At 44.5% G+C, this 22,591-nt stretch overlaps 1 protein-coding gene and 1 long non-coding RNA gene across 2 annotated transcripts in view; one reads left to right on the forward strand and one right to left on the reverse strand.

Annotated features, from left to right (window-relative positions):
* Nucleotides 1-18,977, reverse strand: part of LOC126917039 (uncharacterized) — a 46,240-nt gene extending 27,263 nt beyond the window's left edge. The window contains exon 1 of the mRNA XM_050723422.1: nt 17,893-18,977. The gene's annotated coding sequence lies outside the window, so the exon portion shown is untranslated. The remainder of the gene's footprint in view (nt 1-17,892) is intronic.
* On the forward strand, nt 18,510-19,273 carry LOC126917100 (uncharacterized). The gene is made up of 2 exons (XR_007710859.1): nt 18,510-18,656; nt 18,996-19,273. It is a non-coding gene; the product is annotated as an uncharacterized LOC126917100 (long non-coding RNA).
* The last annotated feature ends 3,318 nt before the right edge of the window (nt 19,274-22,591 follow it).

Raw genomic sequence — 22,591 nt, forward strand, 5'->3', positions numbered from 1 at the left:
CTGACAAAGCTTTGTCGCCGGTATATTCGGGCATCCGTAAGCTCGAGACACTTCCGGCACGAGGGTAACGACTATTCTCCTATCTATACGACGCTAACTGTTCGTCGTACGAGTTGTCGCCTCAAGAGTGCAACTCGTCGAACGAACATAATCGGACACGGAAACAGGATACATACACAGGGCCGATTCTTTGACAAACTACGTCGCTAGAATTACCATACCGGTCAAATCGACGGGTTTTATAATTTTATTTTAAAATTCCTACTTCACGCTATATTTTTTCCCGCGATGATGTAATGACTTTGGCAACGATAATTAAAAGAATGATATAACGAATTTTATTTTGTCTTTTATGTATTCAAACTGAAAATAAGTTTATATCAAGGCTTATACCAATACCAGTCAAAATGATTGGTATTTGTTAAAATGTAAAAGAGTCCTGCAATCTGTTTATCGAACCCTAATTAACCAGTTTCTTCGTTTTGTACAACTTGCCACACGTTTTTTAAATTTTTACTTAATTTTTATAAATTTTTATCGTTCGATACGATGATATCAGTTATCAGGAAAATTCCGGATCGATCGCTAGATCGCTAAATACTAACGCTAGAAATGCCGATGGTTCTACAATTTTATATGTCCCTCGTTTAGGTCGATCATAGTCCCAGATGTATTAATAATAATGGAATTGCTTCTGTAAGAAAGAAATAAATCAATAAATATACAAGTATTCCATTATTAGGTATTTTTTCAAGACCGATCATTTTCACTGGTTTTGGTACAAGTAGCTTCGTGTTAACTGCCGGTAGTTCTAACGTTAAACAGGATTTAGTACTTTAGAAAATTTTACGACGCGACGAAAAAGCTGACGTTTTAATCGTAGAAATAGGTCGATCGTATTTGCGAACGTGTATCGCTATACGAGGCTCGTTCTAATGACGAACAGAAAGAGAGTAATCGACCGATACATATTATCGATTAACCGTCTATCGGCCGACGAAGCGAATTTCGATATCTGAAATGTCTCCTAGACAAGCATTGAAAAATGAACTCCAGGCAAGAAATAAAAATACAGTCGGTTCGAAAACAAAATGCAACCGCCACCGTTCCGACGCGAAGCTTCGAACAGATGAATTCGTCGACGGTTTAAATATCGGCCCGATCGATTCCTATAATTTCCTCGCGAACGATACCTACGTTTGATCGTTCAGTTTCGAATATCGATAGACGTTTACCGATTCTCTTCCCGTATATGTATATTAACACTAGAACTACCGATAGTTAACACGAAGCTATATCTACCAAAGCCAGTCAAAATCACTGGTCTTTAAAAAATACGTAATAATAGAATATATGTATATTTATTGATTTATCACTTTCTTACAGAAGCAATTCCATGTTATGTAGTACATTTTTCGTATTATTAATCCACCTGGGACTACGATCCCTGAACGAGGGTTGACACATTTATAAAATCGTAGAACCAGTCGTTTTCACTGGTATATCTGATGTTAGCATCTAGCGACCTAGCGATCGATCCGGAATTTTCCTGATAACTGATATCATCGTATCGAACGATACGCGGTCAAAATTTTCAAAACGTGTGGCAAGTTGTAGAAAACGAGGAAACTGGTTAATCGGGGTTCGATAAACAGATTGCAGCACCCTTTTACACTGACAAGTGCCAGTCATTTTGACTGCTATAAGTACAAGTAGCTTTGATATAAAATTATTTTCAGTTTGAATACATAGAAAACAAAATAAAATTCGTTATATTATTATTTTAGTTATCATTGCGGAAAAATATAACATAAAGTAGAAGTTTTAAAATAAAATTGTAAAACCAGTCAATTCGACTGGTGCGATAGTTCTACTGTTAATTACTATTTAATTTATTCGAACGATGCGACTGATACGATACTGTTCGATCATGTACGAGCGAACGAACCAGTCTTACCAGCGATTTCCATGAGAATAAACATATTTGTTGTACGAGTTTCGCGTATCTTCGTCAGGAAGAACCAGCGTCAACATTCTGTAAGTAAGTTACGTATTTCTATACGAGAAACGATATTGAGATTTTTATTCATTAGGTAGAAACAGCGAGGACAAAGGACTTTTACGTCACTGTGAGAAAAGTTTTTAAACAGCGTACACGACAGAGAAGAGCGCGTAATCACGGAAGCTGACGAATATTCAAAGCGTGGAACGTTTTCGATGCGGAGAAAATATTCCGCCGGAAGTCGAATATGGCGGGCAATGCGTATACGCGTCGTCGTTTCTAACAGAGGATCGCCTATCGGAAAATGTCGACGCGATAGAAAAAGGAGTATCGCGGATAATGGGACGGGTGTGTATCACTCCCCGAGATAAGTTATTGCTGAATCAGTCGTCGTTGTATAGTGTGATCAGCTCCACCGAAATAAAGCCAGAAGCATCGTTGACGAAGCATCGGTAAAGTGTCGAGCTACGATTTTTTTCATCGGCCTCTATTTCCCTAAAAATATCGTCGAGCTTCCCGGTTGTAATTTCGATCGATCGAAACAAACGCCCCCTCTCTATTCGTTTCTGTCTTCTCTTTGCTTCTTGTTTTGTTTCTTTCTTTTTTTTTATGTCCTTTTAAACGTACCAATGAAACGGGAATAAATATTGGGAATTTCTGGACGTGGCGAAATACTCGACAGAGCGGTTCCATTATGATCGGTAACGATCACGTACAAATCGCTCTCGCGAGAATCGTTTCGTATTTTCCTATTTTCCTTTGGATCAAAAATTAGCAGGCAAGCGAGCGCAACTGATTGCTTATAAACGGATAACGTGTAAAGCAAACTTTGATCGATATTATTCGATTTTCCATCGTAGTTTCACCTGGAACGCGAAGGCGACTGATCGGCGCAGTTCACGTTCTATCGCTCGTCGTATGGTACTTCGTTTTTCTTTCCCTTCTTCCTTCCTTCTTCCTTTCCTTTTTTGACGTCGGAAGTTTCTCTACCCTTCCAATTTGCCATAAATTTGGGAGAGCAAAGTGGCAGAGAGGCGAAGAGAGGAAGAAAAGGAACAGAATTATCCAGCTTTTTGTCAATACGCTCGTTCGACATTATTCGCCAGACCTTTGAAAAGGCCAACCGAATCAACAATGATAAATTCGAAGCGTAACGTGAATAATCGCGCGAACGAACAAAAAGCGATTCGAGACAAAAGCGGGCGAGCGCGAGAGAGAAAAAATCACGATGGTTCCTCCTCCATCGGTTTCGGAACATTTAATTCGGAGGTACGAGGGGGCCGGGAAGCGGCTGCACAGGGGCAAGAGGGGGAGAGTTGATTCACGAGAGCAGGCGAATTAATGCGAAAATTTAATGCAGCTGTCACGTGTCCAGCCGTTACTAAATCCACGTATAACGTCATTAAATCGGCAAAATCGGCGCTACCGTGACTCTAACACGCGTTTTGTTTCGCCCCGTCCGCACAGGCCATATTGTAACGTGTGACCCGTTTTGCAGTCGCTAATTGTAATAATTTTCTGACTCCCGAGCGTGCTGTAAAAGCGTCGAAAGGACACAGACGATCGTTCGAGTTGCACGAGTTATACAGCTCGTTTCAGAGTTTGGTATATAGGCTGGATCGGCCAATCGACGTGTTTATAAAAAAGAGTAGGAAACAAAAGCGATTTGACAAGCACGTGTACAAACTGCGTACTCCACAATGCCGAACAGGTTGTGACTCTGCGCGTCAACAATCGATACATAACCTCAAAACGGTGCAATTTTTTTTACGCCCTCAATGGCGCGCTTTACCGGCGCAAAGCCGAATCAATATCTCTCAATGTTTTTTGTACGCATCGAGCATTGTCGAATTCTATTCGGCTATAAAAAAGCATAGCTCTGTCAAAAAAGAAAAAACGAATTAGCAGGTAGCGGAAGATATCGTTTCGTCGGAGGAACAAACTTCTTACGTTCGTCGAACGATTACTTCGCCACCATCCTAGATATTATCAGGTATTCGTTGCTACTTCCTAAGCTTTCTGAAACTCTGATAAGCGTAAGTTCGCACCTATAACTCAGAAACACCCTGTATATATAAGTCGAGTTTCAAGGTGAAATTTTCCACAGGACACGCGAGCAATCCGATGTACTGAAAACTGCAAGTGGATATACTACAGGCGTCTCGTCTCTAGAGCCCTCCGCTCCCACGACCGACGTCTTCCAGCCAAGCAGAACACGAGTATTACCGTTTCATGGAGATCGGTAATCGGCGCGGTTGCCGGAATTTGAAAATCGCGTAATTAGAAATTCTTGATACCAGAAACGTTACATGTAGCCCTGCGGCACAGGTATCCAAACTAAACGTGTACTCTGTAGGAAGCAGCCGCGAATCTGATCACTTGGAAATCCAAAATGCGGCTCCTACGCGGTTCGTAAAAATCCGAACGATCCCTTTGACTATATTTCGTGCGATTAAAGACTCGTCCGCTTGCGTTACCTCGATCGTGTCCAATTTGACCCGAATAATTAAAGTAGCAAAATAAAAGGCGGATAATCGATGCGTTGGATTCTGGTACTAATTAAGAAGGCGCGAAGCTCGATCGAAGCGGCGGTTCTAAACGCGTAACGTTCCTTTCAGGGCAGACCAGAAGTGCACTAATTTCCGATCACGTGGCGGAACAATTTTACCGAAGAATATTTTCAGGCGGGCGCCGATGGGAGAAAGTCTGCTCCATTGTTGGAGAATTTTAAAGGTATAATGGAATCTATCGGTAGCTCGTTATTATCTCACTGAGGCGAAATTCAATCGAGCCTCCCCCTCGTTTCTACCCCTCCCCAACGCTGGAATTCTAACTTCGGTTTCGGTCGATATTCTACGTAATCTTCTTCGGTGGTTTGGCAATTACGCTAGAAAATACATAATTCCATATGGAAGGGAAAACCACGAGCTCCGATGGTAATTCACCAGTTTTCTTATTTACTATACGACCAGTTTGCAAGGCGATATGCGATGTTAGTAGAAAGAGCAGCGAGGAAATTGGCCGAATTCCGGTGCAGGACACCGACAACCGTTTCAGAAATTAGATCAACGGATTAGCGAACGCCGTGCCGCGGCCACCATCTCTGTCAATTTTCTTTTACATTTCGATCCTATCCCACGAGAAATTGTAATCGTAATAATTCCGCGCACAGCCGGCTAATACTCTCGAGGATCGACGTTCGAGTCGCGTAATTCTATTTACGTTGAAGAATTTGGCCGGCAGGTGGAAATTCGTGCGTGGCGTAGGAAGATCTGGCGAGGAAGCGATTTTAACGAGAAGATAACGCGAGATTCTGAGAGAGAGAAGTACAGCAGCGAGAACGTGATCCGAAGCTTGGGCGCTCGGTACGAAGATGATACGATAAAGATGTTTCATGGAGTGCATCGGTGAGCGATTCGATGGCTTTTAAACGAATTAAAATCCTAACAAATGTAAGAGAAGAGGAACGATCGATGGACGAGTACTCGAACCTAACAACCTTTCGAAAGGAAACTTTCAACGATTTATACGGCGATCGGTCCTAGAAATCTCCAGGTATCACGATTTCTCCGCCGCGAAAAGTCGTCGGCGAAACGTATTCCCATCTGCCCGATACACTCCATATGCAAACGACGATCCAGTTTGTTTGGATCTGTTCCATCCAAACAGTTGCGCCGTATACCTACCAAAAGCATACACGTAAATGTATGTATGTATGTATTAGAGAATCCCAAAGGTGTACGATAGCGTCGGAGTCGGTTTACCCCGATCGACTCTCTTATCCAACGAGGGAAAGGCAAAACACCGTGAGAGGATACATATGTTCCGTGCAAGCGGCCGGTAATCGATCATGGAAATCCCGTAAAAAGTATCAGGGATGTGTCTGGCCCATCGGTCTCCGAGTGTCAAACGAGAATTAATAGTTCGCCGGAGTAATGTACAATGTGTACTAGGCTGGCTAGTACACGATGAATAAAGATGAGAGCGATGAGCGAATCGCTTCATCGATGTTGAAGAAACAAAGGAGAAAAAGAAAGGAGAGGCCGGTATATAGAATAATGCAGAGGGAAGAAAGACGGATAACAGACGACGCGGCCTAGGAATATGGAGAGGCGGAGCGAAAGCCCGGTGGCCGAAAAAGAGTAGAAAAAGAAATTAATAATCGGGGCGGGTCACACGATGGCTGTGGCCATGGTGGTAGAGGTAGAAAGGGATGGAAAATTTAACCTGACCTTTTTGAAATTCTAATTTCGTTGAAAGCACTTCGAAGCAAGCGGATTTTCATTTTTTCCCTGGCATCCCCGCCTCCTCCTATACGGCCTTTCTCCTTTTTCTTTCCTTTCCGCGCCCTGTTTTCTCCTTTCTTTTTTTTTTTCATTCTCCACTTGGCTCTTCTTTTCCCTCGCTGCCGGTGTTTTGCAGATGGTAGTAATAGACGCGAAAGACAGAAATAAACGCTTTGACGAGCGGTAGCCCCGCTCCAGTCCCTCTGTTAAAAAGATTAATGAGGAGAGATCGTTTCCGGGACTTCAATTTTATTAAAGGACGTTCAAAGAGAATCCCTCGATACGATGTATCCCTTCGTCCTGTTCGTCGGCGGATTTAAAGCGAAACGGAGGTGGAGAAGGCGATGAAAGGTAAAAAAAAAAGAAAATAAAAAGGAATCCAGCGGCGTGTTGTATCGCGAACGGGCAAAGAAAATGCCGGCATTGTGCAAGAAATGCAGCGTAGACAATGCATAGACAGAGCCGCTGCGTGGGATATATTACGTCCTTTGAAAATGAACTGATTGTGAGAATTCCGCCGTTATCGATAATCGTTCTGAAGAGACTGCCGGCTTAACCGTCACCATTCCCAATTATTTTTTGTATTTCCGTGTGTCGATGCTCGAAGAGGTATCGTTATCGAAGCGTACGGAAGCATATCGCGAGATGTTGATAATAAAATTGTTAAAAAAACTTTTTCGTTTCGAGGAAAGCCATTATGGCTGTATAAAACTGAAGTAACGTGTTTGTCGCAGATCGCACGAAACAGGCAGCGCTTCGTAAAAGATTAATAAAATCGCTATGAGAATTAATGAACAGATGGTTACGACCGAGTATACCGTAGAAAGTTGAGTGTCCCATAAGCACGGTTTATCGCATTCTCCGCAATTATCCGACTTTTCTTTCGCTAGTTGCCGTTTTATATACAAACTTGGATAATTTTGAAACATTTAAGAGGCGATAAAGTTAAAGATCTTTAAAAGTGAATAAAACGATAGAAATGCGTCAACCGAGCGAAACGCGTACCGGTACCCGTCGTATTTTATATATCGTAGAATTCGTCAAGAATTTCATGGAATCCTCGTCGAGCTACGAAATAATATCGCGCTCTAGACGACTATTACTCTGTGAAGCGTATCATAACAAACGGAAATTTCATGTACGAAGCACGCTGAAAGGGGAACGTCTTGACGACGGAACAATAAATAACAGAGAATCGCGATAACTCGTCGATCGAAGCTCGCCACTTCCTCTACAAATCGTCTCCATTTTGAAGCACCGTGGAGCACGCCAATCGGCGAGAAACCTAAGGATGGAGTCCGCCGATACGGAGAAAGAGCGATACTAAATGCGCCCGCGGCGGCGGAGCGTGAAGTTCCTAACAATTCTCATTTTATGCTCTCCAGATTCCGCTGTGTCGCCGTTTCTTTTCCGCCCAGACGCTCTGTATACGTAATTCCCGTAGCCACGATAGCTCCTTTGTCCCTATTCGCGTATCCTGGCTACAAAGCCGGCTACCTTTCGCTTTGATCGCGACGTATCCTCCAGTTCGGCAACTTCTTCGGGCTTTTCCTTCTACCTCTTCCTTCCCTTCCTCCTCGTTTTGCCAGCGGCAAGGCTGCTTTGGATGAGCAGTTCTCTCTCTCTCTCTCTCTCTCTCTCTCTCTCTGTTGCTAATTTTCCTCTAGAGAGTTTTTCCAAAAGTATTTTATAGGTTTGCGCGTACTATTACCATCGCACTACGTACGTACGTAAGAGACGAAGGCAATGGGGAAATATTTGCGCTTAAATTCTTGCAATTGTGGCTAGTGGTGTAAGAAAGAAACGGGGCAAATTGTTTCCAAATAGACGTAATTTTAATCGACTTTCACGGAATGTAATTTTAATCGACTTTCACCGACGCAGATCCATTGAGAGAAGCGGGTATAACAAGGAATACAAGGGTCTGCAGGGATCAGAATTAATAAGCGATCCCGCTTCGGAAACTTTCTAGTCCTTTAAGAACATCCGGACGTCGTGACACGGAGGGAACGCGATTCTCCGCGTCGCGACGATGCACCCGCCCCCGTGTCCATTATACAAAGCTGCCTCGAAAACTTGAGGGAAGAGAAACACAAAAAAGAGAGACAAAAAACGGCGAAGAAAAAAGAAGTGGAAGGGGAGAAGAGAAAAGAACAGAAAGTTTCTATCACGCGAGCGAGAAGTCTACTCGCCCGCTCGCTCGCTTGCTCGCCTCTACGAAGATTTACGCCTGACCGTCTGTAATTTAATAGAGGATACTTTGCCGGAGTTCCTTCGAGAGTTACCTGTTCTGTTCGCGCACCTCGCGGAACGTGAGCTGACTTTGTGTCTCGGCATATCGCAGGCAAAAAGAAATAAAAAGGTGGCCTATGAAAAGAGGAAGACGAAGACGAGGAGGCGGAGTGAAGAAAGAGACGAGGATTTGCGAAAGAGGAGGCAGGTTGCGCGCGACTCGTAGCGTCGTTATTCACCGAACTGGCTCGAACATCTAATTACAATGAAAGAGGCTGTCCACGTAGCGATGAAAAATTCAATATGAAACTGTAATCGGGAGCTCTGTCTTTCTCCACGGATTAGTATCGGTGGGCCGACCGCCTCCTCCGCCTCCGGTAGCCGTGATTTATGACCGGGCCACACGTAACGCGCATCGGCTGAATAATTTTCTCTATCGGGCTCGGCCTGATGTACGATACTTTCCATTCTCATCGATCTCCAAGTGTCAAACTGGTATTAGAATCGCCAGAGTGGCGTACGATGTCTTATCGAGTTCTCGTCGACCGAGACCCAACCTGTTCGAGCCCCTTCTCTTCCACCAGTTAGATAGAGCTCGTGGAACCGAAAGTAAATCGCTCGACAAAGAAAGGCAAACGACGTCCTGATGTCTCTTCCAGCTAATCTCGAACGCTATTCGCCTGATACTCGATCTGCGGTAAGAGCTGAAAAAAGAGAACCTCGCGAGTAATATTTTTTCATTGATATCGTTATGGAGATAGGGTTAGATCGGAATCGTTGCTATTAGACGGAAGAGCTTGTAGTTTCGAGCGAAAATCCCTTGACGAAATGAGAAAGAAGAACGTTGCCGAGGGATATGTCCGAAGAAGCGATACTCGAAGCGATTTGACGGAAGATCGGAATTTTAGATAATCTCGATCGGTAGGATGTAATTTCAATTAAATTCTCTTCAACGCGGTTGCAAATGTACCGATCTAACGACGCTGTTAATCGCAAAGCCAACATGAATTTCTGCTCCATGGCTGACGTACTTTCTACGAGGAAATACGAAAGAAAAACGACAGAAACAAATCCTCGATCAAATCCCGCATCCAGCCCGAACAAGTTTCTTTCAGCGCGCTAATGATCCCCGAATCTTCACAAAAGACTCGGATCGTAATCTCGTTTCTCTCTGCTACGACTGTTTATCTTGCAGCAACATCGACGCGAAGACGAGAGAGATTAGATGGACCCCTGTTATGACGTAAGATAGGGAGTTAACGTTTTTCTGCCCTTTCGGGATGAACTTCGTTAGCATAACAACGATCCGCGAAGAACGCGTGCACGCAGAGAAGAAAATGGAAAAACGAAGAGACTGGCCTTCTCTGGTTGGCAAAGGTAGGGAAGCGAAGCTGTGCAGAGCCGGCGATAACGTCACGGAATTTTCACGTCGCGGCTCTTAATAAAACTTACGAAACGCACGAAACGTAATAAACGAGCGACGTTATATAGGTTGATACACGCAGCCAGGCGACTGACCCACTTTTTCCAAGATGTATGAATATTAGTTTAACGAACTCTGCCTGCAACCAAGGTACCTGCCACTCTTTCTTTCTTCCTCTTCCCACCGCTTGCTATGGCGCCGTCACACTCGTGTCGCACGAATTTTTCCTCTTTTCCGCGTTAAACGAGCCACCTCCAACCCAGACCTGGTAATCAACCGTCTTATTTTCGCAGCTTACACAAACGCTTTTACATTCTGAGCGCGATATCGTGCGAGGGCTCGCTATTATCATCTCCGTCGCGCGGTGCCTCTTCGAGATCTTCGGTTCGATTAGCCGATGCACTGTATCTTTCGCGATGAGGATTATCGCCAGAAGCAATCTGCAATACGTAGCTAAATATTTCGTAGATGGCTGGTTTGAATTAAAATAGTAAAATGAAAATAAAGTATATGTAATATGTCTGTCTAGATAGGAATAGAAACGCCTATAGTTTCTTTAGTAATTGCAAATGCAGAAGATTCGATACCGATCGTTTTGATTGGTTCGGTTGGTCGATCTAGCGTTAACAATCAGTAACGTGAAAATTACAGCCAGATGATCGAACAAGTATCCAACTATCCATGTAATTCGTTAAATTTACAAAGACCCTAAAAACCTTTCGATAACCTTGAACCTAAGCCAAACTGGTTGAACCTTCAAGACGGCAAATGCCTCGATCGCTTAAATATCGTCACCGTCCATCTAACGCCAAACGTTTATATAGAAATTGTGATACAGCTGAAATGCCACGACGACAATCGTCGTCTTGAGCTTAGCAAGCGATGGGCCCCGATGCGACGATTCTCCGGTCGGAAGGCATAGCGGATCAGCGCGGGTCAGAGTAATAATTCGTGCGGAGAACATCGGAAACTGTCGGAACGTCTGAATCGCATATCCGGCCGAAATGGCCGGATACGAATCGAGTGTCAGCTCTGGGAATCCGCCCGGTCTATCGGTCGATTATACACGCCGTAATAGACCGTCACGCAACTATGAGAATCCGTTGTGTACTAGCTGGCTTCGAGCTACCTCGAGATGTGTCGAAACAGAAGCTTCCACGCCACGCGGCCAAGCTTCGGGATTTACGAACGGACACGTGTACGTACGATACTTTGGCACCGTGTTCTCCACGTTGAATTAACGACGCGACCTCACCAAAGCGAATGAAATATCGAAACGAAAAACTACCGACGTCTCGCTGAACCATGAAGATGTTTTTCAAGAATTTCGAGGGCAATGGATCTTGTTCCTTTTAAACGACGAGTCCATTTGAGGAGAGAAGATAGCTCGTCGGACAGTTTGCGTTATTCGTTGTTGTTACGTCAATTAAGAGGAACTTTTTGATAGTTATACTACAGAACAAATGAAATTAGCGCAGGATTAACAAGCGAGTAGTATTAGTGGGTACTTCTGTGCTGGTACAGCCAGTCTGAAGGTCACTAGTAGAAAAAAAGCAGAAGAAGAAAGAGAGAGAGAGAGAAATAAAAGAACATAAATCAAGCAGACAGCTAAGAGAACAAGAAATAAAGTAAAGTACAGTATGTGAAAAAAAATGAAACAAAATTATACCCCTTGGAAGTTAATATCCCTGAGGAATCTACGGGCTTCGGCTTAGAATACAGAAACAGTGTTTCGTATTAGTAAATGGAATATTGTCACTGTATAAGCTCTATACATCCGAAACATCTTCCGGCCTAATAATCCCGGCTGATCGGTGATTGACGATTAAGTGGACGCCGATTGAATTCTATTTTTTAACAGGCAAAAACGCTGGCGATAAAATGGTTGTGACGGCACAGCCGATCGACGATAACCGCTCAGCCAAATATCACACATCATCGTTGAAAACATGCTGGAATTGTAACAAGGACCAAGAATATCCTGGCGAAAGGATCTCGGCTAGTCCGCAGCAGGAAACGATTACGGAACAATCAGAGCGACCCAGGCTTAATTACGAAATGATTTCGTTGGTAGTTTGTGCGCCTTATAATCGATTAGCGAGCATCGGGTTGGCGCTTTTCAATTAAAAGTTTTTGCCAACCGGGTCGAGCATCTGAACACCGGTAAAACTGTCCGTTGTATGAAACGAGCGTCGGCCAAAGGAACTCGACGTGGGATTAACTCGCCGTCACGTTTATTTTATATTATTCGACGATCAGAGTATACGAGTATAACAGGTCGGCATCGTTGCGAGGGTTTACGAGACAGCAGGCGCTATCTGTCCGGTGCAACGGGGCACGGAGACCCGCCAACAGCTGCGGCAATCGTCGCTAAAAGATACGAGAGCGCGCAATGTTTTAACTCGATTCAGAATTACCAGCGCCAACACGTGTACACGTGTATCCCCTTGTTGCGCGTTCACCGCGGCCATTAAAGCCGCGGCTTTAACTGACCCCGGTGGAGCTTCGCCGATATATTTTCCGTAGAGGCTAGTAAACGCTGCAGTAAGTTGCCCGCGAATCCGTCGATCCTTTACATTCCTCAGCCGTCTGAGTGAGCTCGCTTCATCTGGAAATGGCCTGGAGACTTCACGCCAGATTATACACGGAATATATGGAATATATGGTCGCTGTTATCGCTGACAGTTTGGATGATTTTGATACCTTCGGAACTCGACTTTGGCAGCCTGTGTGTTACAAACGAGAGACAAAGTAAATTATAATTTCTTCCTTGACACAGTACGGTAGTTAGTTTGTGTGTAGGAAATTAAAAATTGCAAAAACCCACATAACGTGCAGAAATATACAAATTATTTAAAAGTATAGTCGTCGTTGGAACGAAATAAATGTCCACTTAGACACTTTATCGATTTTGTCGACCTTCTAGAAACGTACAAATACGCGTAAAAGTATTATTACTAGTGTGCCTGCCTGTGAATTTCAAGCCACCGCGATAATCCTATTTCTCTATCTTCTAATACGAGACTCTGCTCTACGCACTGGGATCCGTAGACTATAGATAACGAGAAAACAAAGAGCCAATCGTCAAAATCTTCCCGTCGCTGCAACTAGGAGACAATCAATCATCTAATCAACGACTCAAACTCTAATTACGTGCGGAAGCACCCTCGAAGTTCCTCCTCGCAGGCTGGAAACCGAGGAATTCCATTAAAGTACAGGCTCGTTCCATCGAGGGAGAGCTGCAAGAAAATACAGGGTAACTCGATCCCGCGGCCAGATCGAACAAAGCGGCGCTATTCGTGGCTCACGAGGGGGAACGAACTGCTCGATATCCTTTTTTCACCGGAAACGGGACCACGTACCGCTGGCTGGTCGCGGGTGCTCTTATTAAAGCGAGGCACGCTGTAATTCTCCGCGATCCGCGTTTCAAAGCGCGGTGAACTATAACGATTTCATTAGTCGTAGGTTCACGACGCGGAATTCCACCGCACCGTCTTTGCGAATCGTTTCATCGCGAGTCCCGACCCGGTTCACGGCCAATGAAAACGCGATCGGGCTTCTGCTTCAGGCTCCTCCTCTACCTTACTCGTTTTCTGCCTCCACCGAACACCAAGCCGATTAATCGTCGACGAAAGCCTGCTCGAACGCTTATCGTGAAAAATTTCTATCGATACATTATTACGCGCATTGTAGGAAACTTTCTGAAATTTTGTTAGCTCCGCGACGAGACACAACTATGAATCCTGATCACGATAGTACGATTTGAAATAGTACGTCTTCGAATTCGGAGCTAATGAGATTTCAAAGCGTTTTTGATACAGCGTATACGCGAAAGGTTCTCTAAGAATGGGTAGAAATATTTTTGCGAGCCGCTCTACATGATCCGCGTACAATTTCAAACTTTCGTAAGATCCGAACAATTTAACCGTTTCTCCTTTCTGGCGAGATAAAAATGTTATCAGCGTATTCCTGGAAGAAAACATTGGTACTTTGAAACTTGCGATTCTTTTGGTTCATTCATAGGCATTTAACGGAATAGGTGTTCCAAAGAAAAGGAATAATTATCATTGGCGATGAAACAGCTGCCTGGTGAAATAGCTCTGAGGCTAAGAATCTCGCTAGCGTGGTCGCAGAATCGGGGTGCCGGATCTTCATGCACAATGAACGCGAGCGCAACGAGTTACCGCGATGGTGCGGTTTCCTGCCGGAAGAGTTGACCAGGGTATCGTAAAGAAACTTCTTTCTTAGGTAGAAGCCTGGAAAATGTTCACCGGGATGCCACTTTTCCCCCCTGCGTGGCCAAAAGAAATTGAATCTGTAGTTTCGTTGGTAACATCAACACCTGGTAACGAGTCCAGTGGATATCTTGAAGCCAGCTTGGAGAAGCCATTAAAAAGATGAAGCAGCTAACAAGATCGTAATAGGAAACAGCGGATCTATTAGAATGTTCAATCGCTTTTCCAGCCACCGTCTACGGTAATTTAAGGTTGGCTAGCTTTCTATAAATTATACTTAGAATTTCGCCATTGGTATAATTGAATTTCATAGACTATTCTCTGCTACTTAAAAGGAAGAACATAAATTCTCGTCTCTGTTGAAGCCGGCCATGTGACTACCGAATTCCTGATGGAATGTTAAAGTTCGACATCCGTGAAAGGAAACCATTTCTCAAGGAAATCTTCGAACGGTAACGATAACGGAAGAAAAGAATGGAAAAGAAAGGACGAGAAGGAAGTTTCGCAGAGACGTAATAACTCTGGCAAAGATTAGACGGATAAGAGAGAACCGTCGAGACGTCCACTTCGCGAGATAAGATTCGGCGGAGACGACGCTTTCGAGGCTTTCGTATCGATAATGCAACTTTGACCGACCAGTCGTACAACATCGAATCGCTCAATTACCTGGTCCAGGTATAAACCGTGCAACGAGTCGCATACGCGGCGCAAAGGAAATAGGAAAATCGACCGACACCGAGTCCTGTCCAAGCGATCGTTCTGCTGTCGGCCGATCCATCTTTTTCCTGTCAATTCTTCTACCATGCCGATCGCCTTTGCAAATTCCCGGTATATCAAACAATTTTACAACACAAAGGCACGGTAAGACCGACGAATCGAAGAAATACATCACTTTGCATCCGAAATCCATCTCTGTACCCGATGAACGTGTCGATGCTCGTCGACGATCCTTGTAGATTATTTCGATAGAGTTTGACGAGAATTCGTTGATTGCCGAGTAATTTCTGACACTGGTGACCACCGAAGTCTGACCACTGCTTGGGATTGAGATTCACGAACGAGGGGAGACCTCGTGGTTGTCAATTGTTCAAAGCATGTTACGTCGGACGTGTGTTTTAAGCAAAAGCTTGCATGTCGATTCCGATTCAGAAGTTGCAATATTACAGGTAAGAGATGTCCGCGTATTACACGACCGTTTCAGCTAACAAAATCGGTACCGATTAGAGAACATTCTCAATTTCTGGCTCCTTAAATCGACTTTCAGTCACGTGTTGGTCTCGGAAGGAATGTAATTAGTCTTACCGGTATAGTGATTTAATTGGCGAAAGTAAACGTGCCTAGCGTCCACGAGTTAACGTTTCTTCGAACGAACTTGAAGGGCGGATCTTCAGGAGGTGGAAGAGCGAGAAGCGCGAGGATATCGTAAAGATTTATGACTGCCGAATCGACGTGGAAACACGCTGTCACGGAACGCGGAATCCATCTTGGAAACTCGTACACGAACTGAAAAATGCTTGCAAACTGTCGACAGACACCAGGAACGGGTGAATCTGAACAGGATTAGGCTAGTTTCCAAGTCAGCCGTGTCGCGCGACACTTTCTCGACGACTGGTCTCTAATGATCGCTCGCATTTGTCGAATTTAATTCCGGATACTCGATCTCTAAATGCCTCGGGGCGAGACGAAAGCCAGCTGCCGATGGAATCGATTCGAACATATCCCTGCCGGAGTTCAAGAGGTTGGATAGTTATCGGAAACGCGGCTAAAAACGATAGTAGCTGTAGGAGGGGAATGAAATACTATCTTGACCCTATTTACGAGCCAGCCGGTTCGTAGATCCTTTGCCCATCAATCGAACGCTTGAACCAGCGTCTAGCAAAATACAGTTTCTTTGATTGCAACTAAATATATACGTATTGGAAAACTAAAGCGCGCGTTGGACATTTAACCGTTTCGTAGAGAGATAAATCCCTGAAAATTTTCAACAAGTAATAATACAATTATTCGATGAATGTTCTTGGCTATGGCTTCAAACGAATTGTTTCGTTTCAGATGGGACGGTCGACGATGTCGTACATCGACGAGACGTAGGTCCACAGCGTGGAGAATAATTAGCGAAGACAGTGCGTGCATGGCGAGCGAGGAAGAGATTGACAGGGCCAAGAAACGGCCCGTTAAAAGCACATTGAAAATCTCGCGCGCGTGTATATACCTCGCAAGCGACGTTAATCCATTTTCAGATAACCGTGCTCGCTGGTCGCTTAACCGTAACAAACTACGTAGCCCGTCTCTGTTTCCTCTCTGCTCAGACAAAACGACGACAAAAGCCGGTTCTTTCGCGAATTTTACAATCATCTGGCGAACGTATCCTCCGCTCGAAATCCCTCGAGCTTTAAACGTCAGTGTCCGATTGTGAGATTTCCACGCGAGAGTAAAATCTAATCTAATCGGAGGAAGTAAATTGCGTGTGAATGAAAAATGTACTTCGTGTTTAGTGGCACCATTAACGATTATGGCCATGAATCGAAGAATACCGCGGGAATTATACCAGTAAAAGAGATTCTTTATAGTTCAATGGTTTGCTATAAATGGACGTTAATTGGAAGATATTACGGCAGATCGCAGCGGACTCGGTTACTTTTCGTTGCTACGTAATTCCAGTTAACTACTTTTGTTTGTTAGTCTTGCAACGACACGGAAGGATACATTGAAAATATGCAATTTCCTCTTTTATAGATCACACTAACTACCATCAACTACGATCACTTCCTCGCAAACAATTACAACGAATATGAAAAGTCACGCAAGAAACCACGAAAGCCGAGTAACGATTCAAGCTCTGGCAGTTCGCTGCTGCGAGCTTCGTTGCCACCGAGTACACCCAGTATTTTCAATTTCGAATATCATTTCACGGCACGTTTAATTCGTCGCAGACGTACATTTCACGCGTGTACGAGTTAACGGGGGTTCGATACACAACGGATGCCTCTTTTCTCGATTTTCATGCGTTTCGTTCGTTTCTATTTTGCGTCAGAAGCAAAGCTGCCTATCTCTGTCTGAAAGCCGAGCCAGCTATCACAGGATTTACAGATAAATCCATTTGACCAAAGATAATCACGATGGCGGACGGACAACTTGATCAAGCCTCGACGATCTTGGTCCGATACTTTTTTTTTTTTTATTTCTTTCCCTTATTTCTCTCTCCCTTTTTAGTTCGCAGTTGCGCAATCTTTCCCGTGCTTTGAACGGTCTCGTTTCACCGTCTGCTCCGCTCCTTCGAGCAGATTTATTCTATTTATTCGCTCAACCTCGAGGGAAGTCGGCCGATTACGTCGAAATTCCTTCTCCAAAGCCCTCCGATCCGACCCCTTTCCAATATAGCTATCTCTCTTTCGCTCTCCTGTAGCCGAGGTTCGAGTGTTTACTCGCGTGTTCGAGTTCTGTCAGTATCACACGCTCTCCGCCAAACAAATCGATCGTCTCCTATCGCCGCCTCTTTTCGCCGATTTTCGCCCGCCTTTCGACTCGACCGATCCCCCGGGACTACCAAGGGACTTGTGCGATAGACGCAAGAAAACAGGGAGCGTAGCAAGATCCAACCACTTGGTGCCAATGTCTTCCAAGAAACGTACGGATATTTTCTCGCGGATTCGATTCCCCAAAGTTCCTTCGAGAATATACCTTAAACGAAATGGCAATGTTACGTGTACTTACATGTCCAAGGATCGGCCACGTTGAACGACCGGCTTAGGTACGAAGTTCTCGTCGCCTGGTGCGAGGAGGATCGGCTTGGCAACCGATGGAGTCGCGCGTGTGAACGTCCTTCGACACAACGTGCACGCTATCCGGGCCTCACAGCCGCGTCTTCCCTTCTATTGCGGCGTCGCACCTCCTCATCTCGCCGTCACTTGCCCACGCAGAGATTCTTCCTCACTTTCCACCAAAAATCCCAAGAATCTTAGTCCTGGACGCACGAAAATATACAGAATATTCTTTCGGTTTCTGTTTCAAGGTTGATCAACCGATGAATCGTCGAAAATGTCGAGAGCAAACAGGCCAGGGTGTCGCGTTCCGAACAAACCCCCTCCGCTTCCCACGAATCAGTCTTGTCCGCCGCTGCGTCGAGACGCGAGAAAACAGAGGGTGGAAGGGTGGCGAGACCGCGATGAAAGGGCAGGTCAGTGCGTCGCCGGAGGATACAACCTGCCGAGATCAGTCACGCTGTCGAACATACGATATCCTTCTGCACACGAAGCGGCCAGTGACACACGCGATCCTCGTCGGTAAAAATGACAAAACAAAGGTGTACGAATACTGGTTCACTCTAAACGCGACAAACGACGACGAGGACACCGAGAAGAGGAACGAAACGGTGGACGAACGACCGAACGAACGAGGCGGCTGAAAGCACCGGAGAAAGAGTAGGAGTAGTGCGAAGAAGCAACGGCGAAGAGGGGTGTACCAAGCGATAGTCCAAGGTGGGGAGAACGATTTGGGTGGCAGGCGACGACTGGGGGTGGCTCTGAAGCCCGGTGGTTGTGCTCTTGCTCTTGCTCTTGCCTGCCTGCCTGCCTGCCTGCCTGCCTGCCTGCCTGCCTGCCTGTCTGTCTGCCTGCCTGCCTGCCTGCCTGCCTGCCTGCCAGTCTGCTTCGCCTACCTAAAGGCTTGCCTGGCTATCTGGTTGCTTGGTCGCCAGCTAGCTCGCTTTTGCTTGCTTCGCTTTTGCCACTCTACCTCCACTCTCTTTTTCTCTCTGTCTCCGTTACACTCGTCGTCTCGCTCTCTCTTTGTCTGAGTATGTCTCTTTGGTTGCGCAGGACCCGCCGCGCGACCCGGCCAAACCCAGAACCCGGCGTATAGGTACCGCGGGCTCGCATTCGAGCTCCAGCCACCCCAGCTGCTCTATCCCCACCAAACCAGTCAACCCCCTCGGCCAGTGATGTGTCGACTGTCCTCCGGACCACGCCGAAATGTAAATTCAAGGATTTCTGTTACTGCCTGTTATAAGAATTGTCTTGTTTAATTATTTGTAAATTACACGCGCTGGTAACTGTGGATTATTTGAAAATTATAGCGATATATTACTACTAGTGAATCAATTCCATTTACATTGATAAAAAGGACGATGGGAGATCAATGTATCAAGAATGTTTAAAAAAATTTTTTGAAGAACGTTTTATAAGAGTTATGAGATTGGAATTAGGGATGAAAATTTGAGATACGTACGTGGAGAGCAACTTTAGCGATGAATTAGTACGATTTATGAACGACGGAGCGTCGAGGGGCGGAGGCGAATGGACGATTAACGACAAGCTAGCGGCGCGGCGATAGGCCCGTGTCATACCGGGGTGTATTAGTAAAATTTTATTTCGAGCACTCGAAAACCGGCTATTACAGTCTCGAAAAAAGAAGGAACGGTCGAGGCTGCTCGAGGTGAAGACGTTGCCCGTCCTACTTTTCTTCCTCGCCACTTCTGTGCTCCCCGTTATTTCTTGTTTCTCGTCGGCTGAACGCTTCCCCTCTCGAATAGCCTGCAATCAAATACGTGCGCGTAAATGGACCATTTCCAGTCGAGCCGAGAATTTTAGGCCATTCGAGGCGAACGTTGGCGAAGATAATTAAAAGAAAACCGCAACACCATCGATGTTCGAGCTTGGCGCATATTTCACGCATAAATTCAGTGGATTGGGAGCAAAGAGACACGATTTTCTTCCAGCCAATTAATTAAGAAGAATAATCACCCGTTTGCAGGGATAACAATTATCGATATCAGAATGATATTGATAAAGCATTGTTAAACGATTCGAGCGGGAATTATCGATTGCGAGTCGCGGCAGTTCGCTTCTCTTGAATTAGTTAGACAACAAGCCACAAAGCTGGGCTTCCCTCTGCCTCTACACTCGTCCCTCCCTTCTCCACCTGTGATGCTAAGTAATTGCTGCAACGAAATGTTACTTGTACAAATAAGTCGTTATCAGAAATGGTCTGATCCATTGGGGAGGGACGGCACGAATCGCAATTTGCGTTATCAAACTCTAGTACCTGGAGAATAATACAGATTCTTAAAATAATGTTTAACAAGTAATGATTTATAAACGATCTACGATCTAACAGACGTTATTAATGATTTCAGAGGTGGTACTACAAAAAAAAAAAAAAAAACGATCGATAGAACGCTCCTCATAGGTAGCTATTTCAAAAAGCTCATGCATGCGAAATAGTTAACAAGACAAACACAGAAAGCTCTAACAAGCCTATATTTACGTGTATGCGAAAGATATCCGTCTCTGTTGCAGCCGTTCCATAATTTATCGCGCGAAGGAGTGTAGTTAACACGAAGCCAGGCTGTCATTTCGCTCGCGACAATGCCGCGAGATTATCCCGCCTCGAAGAGACCACATAATGATACTAAATTTCAGGCGACGAGGCTATCGCTCGAAGCTTGCTTGTGTTTTTAGAAACCTGCATTTAAAGTATCCGCCAAGCGTGCAGTTGTACCAAGTCTAGACTGTATCTTAATTGCGCGTCGATGCTTCAGAATGTAAATCTCGCGACAGGATGAGAAGGTAGTCCTTGCATGAGATGTTGCGTTGTTTTATCGCTTCGAGTGAACGTTCGTAAATAATGAAATTCAGTTATATCATAGAATAACGTCCAATTCTTCTTGCTCGTCATAATTTAGAACCTGACGATATTATCTTTCGTTTTTAATGCACACCTTAAAATGAAAGATGTTTTATACGTAAGTTAAGAAGGGTAAGTAGTTAAGAATATGTATTACAGAAAAATGTTAAGTTACGTTCGAAAATGGTTTGCCCTGACTGTCTTCCGTCGCTTGAAGTGGTCCTAGGCTCTTGAGTGTCGACTTACGGCACTAACGACAACGCCAGCCCCCTCCAAACACCAATTCTACCCTCTCCTTACGCTCCCCCTCTCCAGGTCAAGCTCCGCGATCAGCATCGAGCCGCACCACCGTATACCTATTTCAGCATGCCGTACTCACTCAATGAGTCTGAACGAAACTCCTGCGTTTTCTTAACCAACATCTATTACTTATTACATATTTCTTCCACTCAACTACGACATCTATGATTTAAACAAACAAAAAAGAACGATTCGTGATTAAACGATTGTTCGATCTTCCTCAAAATATTCCAGTTCATGTAGAAACAACGTACATTATTTTATAACATTTTTATCTTTTACCTCGAGGAAACAAGCGCACTGGAAAAATAGTCGAAGGCCTAAGACACCATTTTTCAACACAGAGATACTCAACTTCCAAGACATGATTGACATGCTCCACTTCTTCCCCTACGAAATCCACTTTTTCTTACTTCACCGCAAGGCTGGTAATCATTCTTTCTCTCTACCTTCATTCCCACGCGATCCGGAGAAGGCTGATCTCTCGGCTGCGTTGTCTGTGCCCAACATTTCGGTTTAACAGTCTTTGCAAATTTATATTCAGACCTGATCCTTTATACGTATGTACGTAACTGCAGATTCTGTAGCGAAATTTTTAAGCAAATTCTCACCAAATATTCGTGTAGTTGAAATCGTGGCCACGAAAAATGAAACACTTGGTAGAGACAGAGTAGAAACGTAAAGGGCGAAAGTACGTGATACACAGAAATAAACGGTCAATAAAGATTTTACAGTTCTCAAGGATTTAGCTTAGCACGTTGCTCTCGTAACAGTATTTTCCAATATATATGTATCCTAAAGCAAGTTTTTTCTGTGTCAGATATGAAGTCTCACTCGATTCATTCTACCTTCTTTTTTTTTTCTTTTTTAGTTAGAATTATCATTCTAAGATGTACTTTATTTGTTAGCCAAAGTTAACACCAAACTTCTCTATGGAAGGAAGTCCATTCTTTGCTATGTAACAAAACAACGAATCAAGGAGGGTAAAGAATCGCTCATTACCTCTTTATGATTAAAGCCGCGGTGTCAGGTTTCCTTCGCAAAAATTCAGTTACCTTCACCCTTGTACAAACTCTCTTGATTCTCGTCGCTTAAGAGCTTTGCAGTTTCTTCTTTCTCTATGTTCTCTCGAACACGAAACTCTAACAAGGGGAGACGGATCCGGGAACGGAACAAACAATTTTCTAGTCAATCGTATTCCGTGAACGAGTCGTTGGCATACAACGAAGATACGCGTGAAGGTCCGTGCTGTGATAATTAGGCAGAGATCGGAGTTTTCTTCTAGTTTCGTATACGCGCCAACTTCGAAAACACGCGGCTAAGATTTCTTTCTTCTCGAATGGACCATCGATCGATGATGCAACGAGACGGATAAAAAAAGGAAAAGCTCGATGTATCTGGTAAAAATACTTTGAACGATGCTTAATAGCAGAGAGCGGAGAAAGGAATTTTTGGTGGGCTATCGACATACATCACGACTTTTTCCACT

Source organism: Bombus affinis, chromosome 6, assembly GCF_024516045.1.
Source record: "Bombus affinis isolate iyBomAffi1 chromosome 6, iyBomAffi1.2, whole genome shotgun sequence".
NCBI lineage: Eukaryota > Metazoa > Arthropoda > Insecta > Hymenoptera > Apidae > Bombus > Bombus affinis.